Here is an 18,160-nt window from a genome sequence, read left to right on the forward strand (position 1 = left end):
TTGATTTGGGGGGAGCATAGAAAACCAAGATTGGCATTCAGGCAGCAGTAAGTCAAAGAAAAGACACCAAGACTCTATCTACCCCTCTGACTTGACTTTCCTCTCCCCCTTTCCTCTTCTTTGCATCAGAGGAAGAGGGAAGCACCAGGTGAAATGGGTTAATGGCCATCCCTGTCCATCTTTTTATTGGTCCCACATTCTTCCATTCTTTCCATGTTTGACCAGCACGTGGACACGGGAAAGACTCCGCTCCTGCCTGTGCACCTTTGACAAAGAGAGAAAAATCTGAGACCTCTAGCCAGGGCTAGATAAATGTTTGACTAGTTCAGCCCAGAGCATGCTCACCTTTAGAACTGCTTCGCATTTAAGGGAAGTCACCTGGTCACGACAAAGCACCAATAATGGCCCATTTGGAAGAGAACGTCCTCACATCAGATTATCCCACCGAACCGTCAGATCACATTTACATATTTAGAAGACATTAGTCATAGTTTGGCTTCTGTACACCATTTCCCTTTTTACAACAAATTATTTTCTCAACCTTCCACCTCCCTTAAATAAGCATACTTTTTTGTAAACAAAGACTTTTTTTCCATCATTCCAAACATTAAACCTATATTTAAAGAAAACGCCTCAGGCCCTGAAGAAGGCATTTTAAAAATGGATCAAGTATTAGCGACATCATTGGAGTAAGTGTGGGATCCACAGTCGACTACTTGGGAAGGTAATTTTCATTTGGACAAAGGGATCTGGTAAGATTTTTGGTTTTTAGACCAAAAAAAATAAACATACATCACATACAAAAACAGGATATTTCTTTATACTCACACTTTGCATTATTTGCCCTTTCTAAGATGTATCTAATATAATTTTAGTCTCAAAGCCTAATATTTTGGTCTCCTGGTTTTATTTCTCTTTTCTTCCTGATCTATGACACTTTGTAACTAATATCAACTCCAGAAGACATCCTATTTTCCCCACATCCTAAATTATTAATAAATATGTCAAGGGAAGAAAACTAGCATCGACCCTTTTAGCAGCTTGACTGTTGCTTAATTCAATACAAACGCATATTATTGACCTTCAAGTTGATTTCCAGCAGGGTGCACCAATTTGGAAGAAGCTAATTTGCTCCTTTCTGCAGGGAAGCAGAATGGATGGTGCAGTGGCCAGCACAAGTGAGGGGGAGGTTAGGAGCAGGATTTCTGGTCCTAACAATGCCACTGAGGCCCATTGTACCTCTCCTACTTTTGCTCTTCTCATCTATACAAGGCAAGGAAGGGCTGGGATTGTTATTTTCAAGGTCTCAGAGCTTTGATTCTCTCCTCAGTTTCACCATTAAACCTTCTCTGGGTTATTTTTAAAGGAGGTAAAGAGAAGAGACTGAGTATTGAAAAGTTCCTTTTTGATTCAGGTATGAGAACCAATAAACAGGACAAATAGAATTTCCTGGTGTCTCCACTGAGCTCTTTGATTATAAATCCCATTTATGATGAGAGTTATTATTCCCCTTGTAGCTGATGAGACAAACCAGGCTTAACAAGGTGAGTGACTTGCATAAAAGCACTTGCTCCTAAAAAAACAAAACAAAACAAAACAAAAAAGCACTTGCTCCTTCCTCAGCTGTGATTCATGGACCACTTGCCTCCAGTAGCTACACTAAGAAGCAGCTTAGAAGGGTTTTAGAACAAATGCCACCCCCCAAATCTCCAACTCCCTCAAAGTCACCCACGAAGAACACAATTATTAGCCACCCCAAACTAGGTGTGTGCTCCGCAAACAGCTCCTAAACAGTCCCCCTATCTTAACTTCCATCAGATTGACACTCCAAAACTTCTTCATGTAGAAATCCTGGAGTCTCTACAACTTCAATCAGATCATTTTAGTTCTCCCTTCCAAAAAAAAAACACACACACACACATTTCTGAGCCTCCATTTCAAAAGTGAATCCTGGTATTTAGAGATAAGAATGAAACCAGTCAGGTCGGGTTTAAGATAATTCAGAATACAGGAGTAAAGAAGACATTGTCTATATTTTAGAACTTCATCTACTCTTTGAGACAAAGGAAGAAAGGCTTATTTTGTCCAGAAACTAAATTTCGTGTAGCACATAATCTAACTCAACCTGTCTAGATAGATCATTTAAACAATCTAAACACAGGGAGCCCAGAATAAGAATGAGGGCCTTTAATCCTGCTTGGCTTAATGTAATGCCTGGATAAATCCCAGAGCATATTAACCAGATAATCAAAAAGTATTGGCAAAGTCCTTTGAGGGATGGAAGAAAAAATATGGAGCTATTAAACTTTACCACTGGGGAAATCCCTGATACTGTGTCAAATATTAGGGACACCCAAATCTCTAGGCCAAGCCCTAGTTCTTGAGGCTTGCTCTTGTGAAGCTTATGTATGTAGTGGAGAAGCTTAGCCTACCTATAGGTATGCATAAGAGCTGCTTATGGAGGATCTCTTTTGTTCCTCATATGTGGCCTCTCTCTCTCTAAGCCCAACTTTGCAAGTGAAATCATTGCTCTCTCCCCTACATGGGAAATGACATCTAGAGGTGAAAGTCTCCCTAGCAGCATGGGACATGACTCCCAGTGATGAGCCCAGCCCTGGCACTGTGGGATCAACAATACCATCCTGACCAAATGGGCAAAAAAAGTATAATGAATAAGGTATTGGTGGCTGAGAGAGTTCAAATAGAGTCGAGAGGCTACTCTGGAGTCACTCTTATGCAAGCTGCATAAGTTAGACATCGCCAACTATCATAGCTTGCCAGCCCCCAACCAAAACCATTCCTGCCAATCCTAAAGAACACCTAGGTTGTTACATAAGATTCTATAAAGGTTCCATGTGCTTTAGATCATTACATGGTATGTGACTATGTAATCTACATCAATAAAAAAGAAATAGCTAAAAAAAAAGGACCCAAGTGGGATAGAACCCCAGAATCTGCATTTTTTTTTCTTTTGCATGGGCAGGCACCGGGAACTGGCATGGCAGGCAAAAACTCTGCCACTGAGCCACCGTCGCACCATCCCCAGAATCTGCATTTTTAACCGGAAAGCCAGATGATGCTTTGAACAATAATGTCTGAACACTATTGATCCATATCATTCTAGGGTCAACAGATTGGGATGAGGTGTGTAGAAGGGAAGAGGGAGGTTTGGGTGTGGAAATAGAAAGAGTGTGTAAAAATTACCTGTTTTTCTCTAGGACAAGGTACTACCCCCATCTGACAGATGAGCATGGTGCAGGAGCTCATGAGTCAACACGGGATCTGTGACCAGTAGCCTTAACATCACCCAGGAGTTTGTTAAAACTACAGACTATTGAGCCCATCCTCACACCTACTGAATAATATCTGTATTTTTCTTTCTTTTTTTTGCATGGGTAGGTACCACAAATGGAACTCGGGTCTCCGGAATGCAGGTGAGAACTCTGCCACTGAGCCACCGTCACACGGCCCAATATCTTAATGAGCTCCCAGGCCGATCTGTGTGCACGTGAAAGTTTGAAAAGTACTGGAGAGTGGAGGAATGGGGCATAAATATAATTATTTGCCAAAAATTCCACCCAATGGGGAAGGAAACAAATATTTACACAGCATCTATTCCATGCCACATGGTTACCAGGCCCTCTTTATAAAACTTGGTAGTTATTTCTTTCTAAATTCACCGAAGTATCCTGGGTTGAACAATTTTCCCAAATGTTTGAGTCATTTGCTTGACTTGATATGGCTTATAAGGGACAGAGAAAGGTTTTTAAGTTCAAATTAACCTCAGTCTAATACTCTTGTTTTTCCCACACTGAGCCAGACAAAAGAAGGTCGACAGGCAAGGATCCAATTTTCCTACAACAACCCCACACTAGACTCAGCAGCCTGGCTGCAACTCAGCAGGCCTGGTTTGCTCAAATCTTGCACACTCCCAGTTTCCTTGACTAACCCTTGGCCAGTTCCTAGGAGTTGAGTTCCTGGAAGGTTCCAATAGAGCTAGTGTTTTGCATGCTGGAGGGCTTGAACCAGCTGTACCAGCTCATTTTGACAGCATGTGTAAGCAATGTGATGACTTCTGCTTTCCTTCTAGGGGTCTGGAGATTTAGAGTTGTAAGTGCGCCATGTACCTATGTGACGGATTCCAGATAAAACCATCCACTCCAAGGCTCAATTAAACCTCCCTGGTAGATAGCACTTTGTGCACATTGTTACAATTCACTGCTGGAGGACTTAATTGTGCTCTGTGTGTCTCTACCTGGAGAGGACTCCTGGAAGCTTGCTCCTCATTTCCTCCAAACTTTGCCCCATGTGCCTTTTCCTTTTATTTTGTGTCCTTTCACCATAATAAACCTTAAGTGTGAGTGTAACAACCTCTGAGTCCTGTGAGTCCTTCTAGTGAGTCCCTGGACCCAGGGGTGTCTTCGGGCCCTGACCCCACTACCTTTCCCTTAAGAGACTGCTGTTTCTTTGTCTGGGTCTTTTATAGGCCTCCTGCTATGGTGATGGGGCAGAAGTTATACCTTTCCAGAAGGCAAGAGACCTCTGTTTAATTTTCTTTTCTTGCACAAATCAGCTCTGGGCTCCTGAGCTAGTCAGACTTCTCAGAGTTTGTGTCTGATTTGCAAGATGATTTGCAGTCATGAAGATCTGAGCTCATTTCTTAACTCTGCTACCAGTTGAAACTCATTCACTGGAGCCCCTCAGAGCCTTCAGGTATAAAATGAGGAGAGCATTGTCCTAGGAATCTTCCTTGGACCTACCCTACTTCCAAGCCTTATCGTACTTCCTTTATCTGCTTCTGGGAGGGCTGAGTAACTTCACTGTGAGCAAAGTGAGTGTTCAGCCAGGCTTGAACACTCAGCCTCATATGACTCCATGCTAATTCATATCTGAAAGACCCTCTAGTTTTGCAATCCCCCTCAACTCTCTGTAAATTTTCTGTCTTCTACCTTTAAACACATTTATCTATCCCGCAGTCAGTGGGCTCGGAGCTTGAACCCAAAAGTCCTAAAATCTCATAATTGCAACTACTTTCAAGGATTGTCCAGTCCAACTTCTCTGCTAATGATCTTGCCTTTGACCTTATTCCAAACATATTTTCTTCTACCTTGCTTGGCTGCTTCGTGGGAAGGAGAACTCACTACCACTCATGGCAGTGAGCTCCCTGCAGACATCATTTAGCCAAAGCTCACTTACATTGGTGTGAAATCCTGCTTCCTGTGACTCCCTCAACAAGTTTTAGTTTTTCTCCATGGGCCACCATGGAGAGTTGTTCCACAGTTTTTGAGTGTATCTGCCATTGTGCCATATATTTTAAATAGGTGCTCATAAAAACTGCTCTGAACTGAGCATTATTATCATTCCTAGTTCTACAGATGAGAAAAAGGTTCAAAGAGCACCTAAAGAGCAGAATAGTAAGGAAACCCAATCCTCTGTAACTACAAAGCCTACAGGGCATTTCTTTCCCACCTCACCAGGCTGCCCAATTCTCTCCCCTCTGATGGGGACTCACATCTCTCTGCAGGATATTTCTTTTCCAAGCCCAAGGGTCTTGGACCTTCAATATTACTAGTTAGCCATTCTAATATATTAGGGCCATTGTCTTATGAATGTACTCAAGTGTGTCCAAGTTCCTCTCTATATGTGGTGACTAATGTAAGGCTGCAGATGTATTCAAACCTGCACAGCCTGCAACCAGGTCATGTCTCTTTCCTCCTAGACACTATCCTCTAAGAATGAAGCCTGAGATCCCATCATCTATTTTTTTCTTTCATCACATCATATTATCTACTTGTTACCTAAAATATTTGGGGTGGTATTTGTCCTTCACGTATAGTCCATTTTTTTCTAAAGTTCTTTTTGGGTCACCTGAGTACAGGGTGGGACATTTACACCCTCTATTTAATCTTGTGAGAGTGAATCTTATGTCCTGTTGTTGGTATCTCTTGGATTCCAACAAGTTGATGCAAGACAAGATGGGAAATGTTCAAGAAGGCTTTTGGTCAGAAGACTAAGGGGAATCATGGAATTTCCTACAAATAGCTAGAAATAAAAATGTTTGCAAAATAGCAAAGTGCTGTTTTCTGATCCTAATGACACTGGGCTAAAATGGCTGGCACTGTTCCAAGCTTCTAGCCCCCAAGTGCCTTTGCCTCGAGACAAAGTCACAACCCTTCTTTTCTGAGGTGTACTTGTCTTGGCACTGCTCCTATGACGTTCAAGCTTTATTACTTCTGGAGTTGCTTCCTCTGCAATCTGTAGCTCCAGGATGATCTCTGCATCGCATCGCATCTCCACTCTGTCACTGTGTTCTAGCCCTGAGGTCCCTGAGATAGAAAGTTTCCTCCCTGGGTTTCAGGCCACCTTGTACTGGCTTTGAATATGTCCTTGACCCTTTCTTAGAGGAACATACAACCCCATCTCTCTTTATTCCAGTTGGTAGGAAACTATTTAAATCCTGGTTCAATCTGCCGAGATATCTGTAAATTCTCAAAGTCTCATATCACGTGAAAGCTCTGTGAAGCTGCCTTGAGTCTTCCTTTAACTCAGTGCTAATAATGGCAGGGCTGCAGACCCTGTGATCCAAGATGTCCCTATACTGCTGTTGGTCTATGAGTGGACACCCTTTCGGATGACAGTTTAGAGAGCTATTTGTTTGCCTAGTTTAGCCCATGTTTCCTATCTTGCCTCTGAAAATTTGCATTCGAAGTAAAGTGGCAGATTAGTAAACACTGAAGCAGATCTGAAGCCTTGCCCCAAAGAACAGAGACCTGCAAAGAGTAAAGCTAAGCCAAAAATGCTCAAGAATGAGTTCAACCAAAATGTGTCTACCTCTTCTGCCTCAGTAGATGTGTGAGCTGGGAGAAGGAGACTAGCATTCAAGTGGGTTGAAGGACAGAAAGATGGGCTCGGTTGAGGAATATTGGTGTATTAGTCAGGGTTCTCTAGGAAAATGGAACCAGAAGGCGATATCAGTAAACCTAGATACTTTGAGACCAGTGCTTTTCAAACTGTTGGTGCCAGTTCTCAAAGTGCTTGTTAGGATACTGGGATTAAGCATTGGAGAGCTGTACTGCAATCTGTCATTCCTTGCAGGTCCGTGCAGGTGCTGTCAGTGTCTGCCAATGGGATGCAGCGTGGGCACTTTGTCTAGCAAAGGGTCTGATGGTGCAGTTCCAAAGCCAGGATAACTTTCGGGACTCGTTGATCTGATTAAGAAGTATGCAGAGTATAAATAAAATCTCCACTTCCTTTATCCAGAGAGACTTGATGTGGAAAGAAGCCAACCAAAAAAACATCAGTTATACTTAACAGTGTGCTTGGCAGCACATTAAAAACTGTGAATACAAAAAAGCTACTCTGTACATTTGAGGTCATTCTCCTTATCTTGTGATAGGAGAGAAGATGATCATCAACAACAATTACTGACTGCTGAAACAGGATGGTAATTTAAGGGGAAATTTTTGTTGAGAATGTTTGAATTATGGGGTAAACTCTTAGTGTTTCTGCAAGATAGGAGACCTCTAAGTTTCCAGAAGGTCGTTGACTCATTAGTGTCAGGTATTGAACTGTTTGTCACAGGTATTGAGATTAAGCATTAGAAAATTTTATAGCAACTTGATAGGCTGAGACGACCTGCTAGGTTTTCTATCTTGAAATGGGCAATGAGAATTAATTATGCATATATCTTTGATATTTTTAATGATCTTAAATCTTTCATGTATGAAAGAATTCAACATGTTTCTCTGTATTAGATAGGATTGATGTATAAAAATGAAATTAGAACCCTGGAAGTACAGACTTTTCACAGAGTGTTAAGATGTGTTCTGTAATAATTTTGATAATTATCAAAGAAGTAGGTTAGCTCTTAATATTCGACATCTGATAAAAGGGATCACCAAGAACCTTACAAATTTCGTACAGTGTTTCCCATTTTGTTAGACCTGAAAAGGAAAGCATAGCATGGGAAATCAATGGATTCAGAATCAACCTCTTCATGGAAAGATAATGAAATTAAACAAAACTTTACAGGAAAATCATTGCAGCTGGCTATTGGTGAAAGATTGAAGATGAATATTGAAAAGAGAGCATCTCTTTCCTCATTTTTGATGAAATTAAAAAATAAATATGTTAAGGTAGCTGAGATTGCTTTGACATGCCTTGTTCTATTCCTATTAATATATTTCCACAAGGCTAGAATTATTATGAATAAAATAGAATAGTAGAGATAAATCTTCTCTCCTTGGAGTAGCACTGCCCTCCATTCGCCCTGGATTAGAGTTTTGAACAGCAAGAAGCAGGCATAATTTGGAACATCAGAACTTTACATATTTACTTGGGGTGATTTACATTCACAGGGTACATATCAACATTTTCCATGGATAAACACCTTTTCCTTCATAACTTTGACTTTAAAAGTGATTACCAAATGCAAAGACCAGGCAATGTGCTATCAACCATCTATGCACACTTTGAATGAACACTGTAAATGGTTTTGATCCTTTTTCCTACATTATAGTTATCTTAATTCAATGATTGAAATATAATTTTCTGTCTATTGAATCTAATATTAAAAACTGGGGCTTGTATCTTGAAGGTCTTTTTTTGGCCTGTTTTCTATTAATTCCATTTTAATGTATTAAATGGAAGACTGTATCTTGACAATATTTTAGATGGAATTATTACTACAATACAATGTATAAAACGGAAGACTGTATCTTGACAAATTGGAAGTTATAAAAATAACACGCGCTGCACCAAAAAGAGTTTGACAAGCACAGAGCTAGACTGGCCTTGTATATCCACGTCAGTGAGAGGCAGAGAAAGCAAGGAAATAATTTATTAAACAAATTGATCAGGTGTGGTGGGCGTTACTCCAATGCAGTTTTTATGTATACCATAATAATATTAAAATATGAAAAGCATGTGTGACTAATTTGGACATTATAAAGGAAGATTCATGATCATATATATATGACATATTATATATATATAAAATATATATTATTTTGATATATATCCACTTATGGGAGTTTGGTTTAGAGCTTTAATCATAGGATACAACATTCTGTGTTCTTTTCCATTTGATATCTTACAAATGTGTTAAATATGGCCACATAATTCTCTTTTCAGTCACTTTAATGATTATTTAAAAACACATCAATTTGTGATTCTTTTTTCCTTAGAGAATATAAAATACATATTTAATTGAGAAAAGTTCCATGCTAAACATTCAGATTTTTTAATTGTTGTCTATCATTAAAAAAGTGAAGTACATCATCTTCTCTCTCACGATTTCCCACATTGCATGTCATTTTCTGTGGGCAGTTTGCACGAATCTTCTTTCCCTGCATGAATTTAGCTTGCTCACATTAGTAATTGATCCATTCAGCAAACCGGTAGGAGGTGAAAACAAAGGTGGTTGTGTCAATATGGTCAATTCTGTGAGACATTATTTCAAGCTGTTTAAGCTGGATTTTAAATTTGCGTCTGAGTGGACGGCAGGAGCGACCCCATGGGAAACTGAGGCCCGAAGGTAAGAGAAAAGATATTTCTCACAGAGGGAGAGGCAGTGCCGAAGGGCCCCAGGCTGGGGGGCTCAGCCAGCATGCGGGGAGCACACAGCCGAACAAGGGGGACCTGTGGACTGGTGCCTTTACTGGGGTACAGGGTGGAGGTCAGCTGATTTCCCCTGGGTGCCAAGGATTGGCTAGCATCAAGCAAACGCATGCGATAAGGGAAAGGGATCGGGGGTTCTTGGGCTGAGGGGGCTGCGAGCTTATCGTTTGGGGCCAGCTGTGGGTTTGGGGTGAGGTGTGTGGATGGGTGGGTTGGTGCAGATGCAGGTTTGGGCTATGGGGGAGTTTACACCCCAGGGCTGGGAGCTGCTTATTAATGAGGCCAAAGGTCAGCAAGTGGCTTAACCAAAGTGAGATATTGAGGCAAGTGGCTTAGCCAGAGTGAGATGGAAGTTGAGGCAGCACACAAAATAAGTTGATGTTAATGACATGCATATGATTAAACCAAAATAATTCGGGTTGAAAGAAAAATTATTTGGAGCCTGAAATATTTGTTCAAAATTAATAAAACCTTCCCCTCTTGCTGTTCAAATACTCCATCCATATCATGCCATTCATAAGTAGCTATGTATTATGTAAAATCAAGATGGATTTAGGGAATCAATTGAACCACAATTTTAAAAAATTCCCTGCATATATTTTCTAAATAAGAGAGCTCTGCCTATCAAAAGCATCGAGAATTTCCAAAAATAACAAACAAACATGAACTACTTTTGTTTAACAATATTGTTCTTGGTTCATCTATTTTTATGGTCATTCATTAAATCATTCAAACTGAATTTCATACTATTCTAAAAAGTAGCTGTGGGATACACTGAAAAATTGATGATTAATTAAATGTGAATTCAAACTCAAGTTTCACTGAAGCTCTGTTGAAAACCTGGTAAGATCACTAGGTTTTCAATGAACACTCTCAAGTGTCTGCGTTAGCAAATTGTAATGAACAAGTTTTTGCCAAAAATGAGCTATGAAAGGGTATTTTGCATCTAACTGGAAAAGCACTAATTTGTCTAATGGGAAATATTCCATTATCCCTGCTCAAACATCAGGGAATTCTTTGAAGACAATTACTAAGAAAATTACTTCCTACCATTTTTGTTCTTACTTCTGATCCATCTTCAACCTCCCACACTTGCATTATACATGGTGAGAAGTATTATACAACGTCCAGTGAGAGTTACTATGAATTTTACATTTTAAAAATTTAATGAAGATGGGATGTAAAACAATACTGGAAATTGATTTTAACATCTTGCATCTCCATCCCCATGATATGCAAATACACTATACAAAAAACTTGTTTTCAGCATTAAATCATCCAGTTAGTGAAAATTTAAGGTGGCAACTGCATTTTCTCTTAGCGTTCCCGGAGAGGGGAGCAATAAGTTTATTGATATGAAATTAAAGGAACAACAGTTGTATTAGTTTAGCAGGCAGCAAATGCTGACTCATATTTCCAAGTAAACATTTAACATGTGAGTCATTTTCTGTGTCACTCTAATATTGGGAGACGTAGAGAACGTGACTCTCTGAGAAGCTCTACAGATGAACCTGGTATAAAGAGGCTTCTCACATCCCATTCCAGGTCCTGGTAAAGGAAGGGTGGACAACTCAGGTAGAAAGGTTAAATGACTTCTTTGAATGATCCATGCAGAGTTCCCAAAGAAGCTAGGTTTCTTGACCTCTAAGCCTGTCCCCAACCTCATGAAGTATTTCTAAATGGATATGGGAGGAATTCAGTGGACTTAATTTAATCTTCATCTCAGCCTAAACTGGGCCTTCCCAGGTGATGTGGGTGGACTTTACCGTTCTATGAAATCCTGAGCAAGAAGAAAGTTCACAAGAACCAAAGGCACATATGCCTTTGTGTCCAAATATATTTGTCAGCTAAGTGGTCTATGGGGGTGGGTGATGGTCGACCACTGGCGAAAGGCAACGGCAGTGAAAACACAGAACAAAGTGGTTTTGCTTGCCTGAGCCTGCCTATTTCTGCTAAACAGAAATGATCTGTTAGCTTCCTAACCCAAGGCATTCCACTCTTAAGATGAAACCGATCACCAAGAAATTAAAAGGACATATCAATTCATTTGTAAATTTAACACATTCTGTTCTCTGTCTAATCCATCAGAAATTGAGAAACAAGTCAAATTTTTTTGAGTCTAAATTTGTTTTCTTTTTATTGGAAATGCACATTTTTACTATAGATTTATTTACACAATAGCATATGACCAGAGGGCTCACTGGGGTACCGTGTTCTAGCAAATTGCTTAGTGGTACAATAATGTGTGTAGATATGAAAGTATGAACTAATGCTTTATTTTGGCTCATCTAGAGATTGGCAGAAATCACCACTAATGAGCTGATTATTTAGTAAAACACATCAGTTGTTACAGGTGCTAAAGAGGATGGAAGGATAGTTACTGACCTGTCCCTCCCATTTCCACCAAGATTGTCCAAGGTACAGTCTGAGGACTTAGCTGATTTTGACTATCGTGATGTCTTTGAGAAATAGCATCACTGCAAACTCAAAGGGAACAAGTAAATATCTAAGGAAGAGAAGAAAGTATTTGTAGAAGATAAAACACAAGACAATACATTTCATTTTCTCTAATTTTGAAGTGGGTCACATGTTCAAAGAGACGAAAAATAAAATGGGCACTGAGGTAGGCAATGGAATTTGGCTTCTACCATTGCCCCCCCCCCCCAGCTGCCATCTCCTTCCTCCACCTCATTATCTCAAAAAAAATTTTTATTGTGAAATATAACATACACAAAGCAAAGAAGGCAAAAAGCAATAATTTTCAAAGCACACTTCAACAAGTAGTCACAGAACAATTCCAAGAATTTGTCACGGGTTACCATTCCACCATCTCAGAGTTTTCCTTCTTACTATTCCAAAACACTAGAGACTAAAAGATATATTAATACAGTAACTTAGCAGCCATGCTTGCTTGTTAAATCCCATTTTCTCTGTTAATACCTCCTCCTTCTCCTTTAATCCTTCTCTCAATTTATTGGGATCTTTGGGCAATGCCTCGTCTGAGTTTTTCTTGTTGAGAAGGGATATAGACTCTAAAGGATGGGGGATGGCATTAATTGATTATCTTGGAGCAGCTGGTGCCTCTGAGTTACAGGACTGATGTGACCTAGGAACCCTCTGGGGATTATATGTTCCAAGAAGGCAAACCTAGTGCATGAAACCTTTATATATGGTTTCATTTCAAGCCCCAGGTGTTCTTAAAAGTCAACAGAAGTGATGTTGATTGAGGTTTAGCAAAACATGGCAATGAGCGCTATCTAACTGAAGCTTGCATGAGGTAGCCTCCAGAATAGCCTCTTGACTCGATCTGATCACTCTTGGCCACTGATGCCTTATTTGATTACACTTCTTTCCCCCCTTTTGGTCAGGAAGGCATCATCAATCCTATGATGGCAGGGCCAGACTCATCACTGGAAGTCATGCCCCACGTTGTCAGGGAGATTTTCACCCCTGGATGGCTTGTACCATGAAGGGGGGAGGGCAGTGATCTTTCTTGCAGAGTTGGGCTTAGAAAGAGAGAGGCCACAGCTGAGCAACAAAAGAGGCTTCCTGGGAGCAACTCTTAGGCCTTGTTGTACATAGTTTTAGCTTCTCCCCCTATAGAAATAAGTTTCGTAAGGGCAAGCCTCAAAATTTATGAGATTCTCATGAATTCTCTCAGAATATCAATAAGCAAATCCAAAAAAAAAAAATCAGTGCTTCTCTAGTAATGCATTTTTTAAAAGGGGATGACATGACCATCTTATGATATTACAAATCATCTCTTTTTTCTCTGATTTCAAAGTAGAGAAATAGAGCAGGAACCATTTATAATTCTTTGTGATTATGAACAGAGGGCGGCCATGAAATAGGAGACACACCAAGTGCCCCTTGAAGCCTAAACAGAAGACAGAACTGCCCTTGCTGATGGGGGGTGCAGCAGTTTTTTGCTTTGCTTTGTTTTTTTGTTTGTTTGTTTGTTTGTTTTTGCATGGACAGGCACCGGGAATCAAAACCAGGTCTCCGGCATGGCAGGCGAGAATTCTGCCACTGAGCCATCATCACACTGCCCAGGTGCAGCTTTTTATTAAACCAGTATCTGACCCTGGCTAATTCCTCACCTGGCCTGAGCCCGGGCAGCATGTTCAAGGAGAAGGTCTGTCCTCAAAAATGCAGGATGCAGAGTGCACACATGCATTCTCTCCTGCTGAAGGCTCTTCCACTCAGAATCGGGATGAAGTGGCAGGACATGGGTCAAGAATCCCAAGGAGGCCATGTGTTGGTTAAACTTCGAGGGGGTTTGTGTTTGAACACCTGCCACCGAACCGCATTTTTGGCTTCCTGCTTCATAGGATATTTCCAGGGTCACCTGGGAAGTGGCTTCTTTCTTCCCCACCTTAGTTCCAACTTGTCAGCATGAGATGTGGGTGCAGACAAGGGCAGCAGGTCAGACGTTCTCCACTAGGAAACTGTAAAATACGGTGTTCTGGTTTGCTAGCTGCCGGAATGCAACACACCAAAGACAGACTGGCTTTTAATAAAAGGGGATTTATTTTGTTGGTTCTTCAGAGGAAAGGCAGCTAACTTTCCATTGAGGTTCTTTCTTACGTGGAAGGCACATGATGGTCTCTGCTGGTCTTCTCTCCAGGCCCCTGGGTTCCAACAACTTTCCCCGGGGTGACTTCTTTCTGCATCTCCCAAGGCCTGGGCTGAGCTGCTAGTGCTGAGATGAGGAATGCCGAGCTGCTTAGCAGTGCTACGTTGCAATCTCTCATTTAAGCACCAGCCAATTAAGTCAAACATCACTCATTGCAGCAGACACGCCTCCTAGCCGACTGCAGATGTAATTGGCAACAGATGAGGTTCACGTACCATTGGCTTATGTCCGCCGCAACAAGACTAGATATGCTCACCTGGCCAAGTTGACAACTGAATCTAACTAACACATATGGGTTCGATAATGGTTTCACTTTGGACGGACGCTAACTGAATACCTGTGTTCTCACCTGAGTACTTGAGAGCCCTCTGTGAGGAAGAGGAAAGGAAATGGGAGAGTGATTTCCTGCAGGACCCCGAGGGAAATGCTGGGGCTCATAGGCAATAGAAATTTTATGGTATTGACAGATTTTAGGGCAAGCTTCAGTTATGAAGGTGCTGTGTCTTCATTTTTAGTTGACCTCCTTCTGAGTATTTTCAGGATTCTGTGCCTTATGTTAGAATTCAGAACTAGAAACATTCAAATAAAATAGCATGGAGATCCATGCTAACATTTTGCCTCCTCAAAACAGAACTAAACCTCATTCTTAAGCTACACTTTGTGGAAATTTTGTTTAGGTATTTTATATTCTTTGAAACAGCACACTGTAATGAAGTATACGTGGTTTTCATTTTATCAAAAGGTTCATTCAAAATTAATATGTATATAGTTATACTTCAGTTTTTTTTTCTTGGCAGTGTAATTTTCTCCCCAAATGTACAGGAATATTTAATTATTATGATTATTGACCACTGGATTAACATATTACAAAGTTCCAAGTATAACAAGCTCAGTTTCCTATTGTGGTCAGTGAGGTTTTTTCTGTGAAATATTTCATTTTAATTTTATATTAACTTATTTAATATTTGACAATCCCAAGTTTAAAAGATTTATTTAACATTTTCAGGCCATCTCTTAAATCTCATAAAAATGGGCTTATTGATAATTAAGTTCTTGTTTTATTTAATGGAATTAAAATCAATGTAAAATTGCAAAGCAGTAGCTTGTGTTAATCCTAGGTTTTCATTGTTGATTTAAGAGCCAAGGGTCTTTTCTTCTCTGGGGATTAAAGTTTCTGGTTTTGCTGATAAATATCTTCTTTACTAGAAACTATCACGATTCTTTGCTTGTAGGGAGTCTATTTGAAATTATGTTTGTACAATGGTGTTTTTGCACATAGCTTTACTGAAGGCATAACAGAGATAAACTATACTTACTTAAAGTGTAATATGATGAAAACTGTTACTGCAATCAGGACAGTGAGCATATTAACCTTTCCCATGGGTTTCCTTGGACCCCTTTGTAATTCCTCCCTCCCCTCCCCCTCCTACCCCCCCACCCCCAGTCAACCACTAATCCACCTTCTATCACAGTAGATTAGTTTGTATTTTCTAGAGTTTTAAACAAGCGGAATTACACAGCATGTACTCTTTTTCATTCTGGCGTTTTTCACCCAGTGTACTTATTTGACAGTTATCCAGGTTATTATGCATCAGCCATGAACTTGTCTTTATTGCTGAGTGGTATTCCATTGTAGAGGCGCACCGACATTCGTTTTTACATTCACCTGCTGCACACCTGGGTGGGTTCCGGTTTGGGGTTATTACAAATAAAGATATGGGGACACTTGCGCACGAATCCTTGTGTGGCCATATGTTGTGTCTTCCTTCTTGGGCACATGCCTGGGAATGGAATGGCTGGGTCATGGGGTAGACATGTACTGAATTTTTAAAACCTGCCGAACTGTATTTCAGAGTGGTGGTGCCATCCTTCGCTGCCACCAGCAGTGTATAAGAGTGCCATCTGCTCTTTGAAATAGAATTTTTAAGTACAGGCAAGATCTAGCACAGAAGAAATCTCCCAGTAGTCCCCCCACCGGACCCCTCGGGGAGCCCTGGGAATTACTAATGTCTTGGCCCTACTCCCTGAGGCACAGACCCAATGACAGAGGACGTGGCCTGCGCTCAGGATGCGTCCAGGTCCCCAGGGAGCCCTAGTGTGCATGTGGGGTTGGAAACCTGGGCTAGGGACCCTGACAACCAAAGTGCTGATAATTTATTTCCGAGTGCCCAGAAGTGCATCCTTCAGCAGTAGCTGGCGATTATGGAGAATATATTTCTTAAATAGTCTCTAGTCGCTGAATTTGGCAGCAAGTGAACATTGTGGAGAATTAAGAAGGAAAGAAATGTATACTTTTTAAGGATTGATACCATGTTAAAAATCTTATTTTTCTTATTTCACTTAAACTCCACAGGAAGATTTGATTTTCAGTAATTTAAGATAAAGAGAGAGGCTCTGACAGGTTAAGTATTTTTCCTAAGATTAGGCAGTGGGGGAGGGAGAAATAAAATCCATGCTATGGAGACTCCAAGGCCATTCTGCACTATTTTCCTCAAGATGTTTGTCTAATACACTTACAGACAAAATAGATGTATGTGAAAATACACAAGGATAAAACTAAACTCTGTAGGAGAACTATTTTTGAATAGCTTCACAATTGACAGCTATTTTTTTCAGCAAGATCAAGGTCATCTCAAAATTGAAAGGTGAAAGGAAAAAAATAGAAATAGTGTAATATATATTCTAGAAAGTTCTAGAAAGTATCAGCCTTCAAAGCAAACCATATTTGGACGCTATAACATTTTTGAGGATCTCCTTCTTAAATTAGCCAGGGAACAGGGCTGGGGCACTGGGATCAATGTGGGCAAATGTTCAATACGTTTTCTGTGATGTAGGGTACATCACTTTTTAAATATTGTAAAGTAGCTATCGCTGGCTTGAAATGTAATGTTTTTTACACTTGCTTCCCCTAGTTCAGGATGCCTGGGGGAAAATGCTTGTGACTGCCTTTTTTCACACAAAGAACTGCAGTATTTAAGGACATGAATTTTCTCTTTGTTCTGGCAGGTTTATATTGAGAACATGAAGCATAAAAGGATGCCTTCTTCCTTTCCTAACCCACAGCATTTCTCGCTGCTCAGAGGGACCAGTTAATAACAAGAGATGGTACAACCTTTAGGTTAAGGGGGCTGGCTAAACCCGATATCAAACACATAAAGGAAACAGACTTAATGTTACAAATCCTCATATCTTATCTGGCAAAATTTCAATTGTCAAAGAGTCACATTTATTTACATGATTAAATCCCTTCTATTATTGGATGGTTTAAATGACTGCTGGAAATCCTGTTTAAAATAGAAACAGTTTTTAAAGAATGCATTCTAACCGATTTCATATTTGATTATATCTGTATATGTATTAGCTAGGGTTTTCTGGAGAAACAGAATCAGCAGGAGAGATCTGTAAATATAAAATATATGAAAGTGTCTCTTGTAACCGTGGGGATGTAGAGTCCAAGGTCTGCAGGGCAGGCCACAAGCTGGCAGCTCCAATGAAGTTCCTCCATGAACTCTTAGGAGAGGCTGGCTGGCTGAAACAGGGAAAGTGACTGTCTCTTCTGGGTCCTCTTAAAAGCCTTCTAGTGATTAGATTAAGTGGCACTCATTGCAGAAGACATTCCCTTTAGCTGATTGCAAATGCAGTGGATGCCACCAACGTGGTCATGATTTAAGTCCATGAAAAGTCCTCACAGCAGCAGACAGGTGGTAGTGCCTGATTGTCTGCCCTGGAGAGAAGCCAATGTGGAAAAAAACTGAGGGTGGCCCCTCCCCAGCAGCCCAGGAGTTGCTGAGAGATGCAGTCCAACATCCCTCAGGGAGCTGAATTCGGCAACAAGCCCTATGAGCATGAGAGCAGAGCCGTCCCCACTCGAGCCTTTGGAAGAGCTCTCAGCCGTGGTGTGTCTCA

Source organism: Tamandua tetradactyla, chromosome X (genome assembly GCF_023851605.1).
Source record: "Tamandua tetradactyla isolate mTamTet1 chromosome X, mTamTet1.pri, whole genome shotgun sequence".
NCBI lineage: Eukaryota > Metazoa > Chordata > Mammalia > Pilosa > Myrmecophagidae > Tamandua > Tamandua tetradactyla.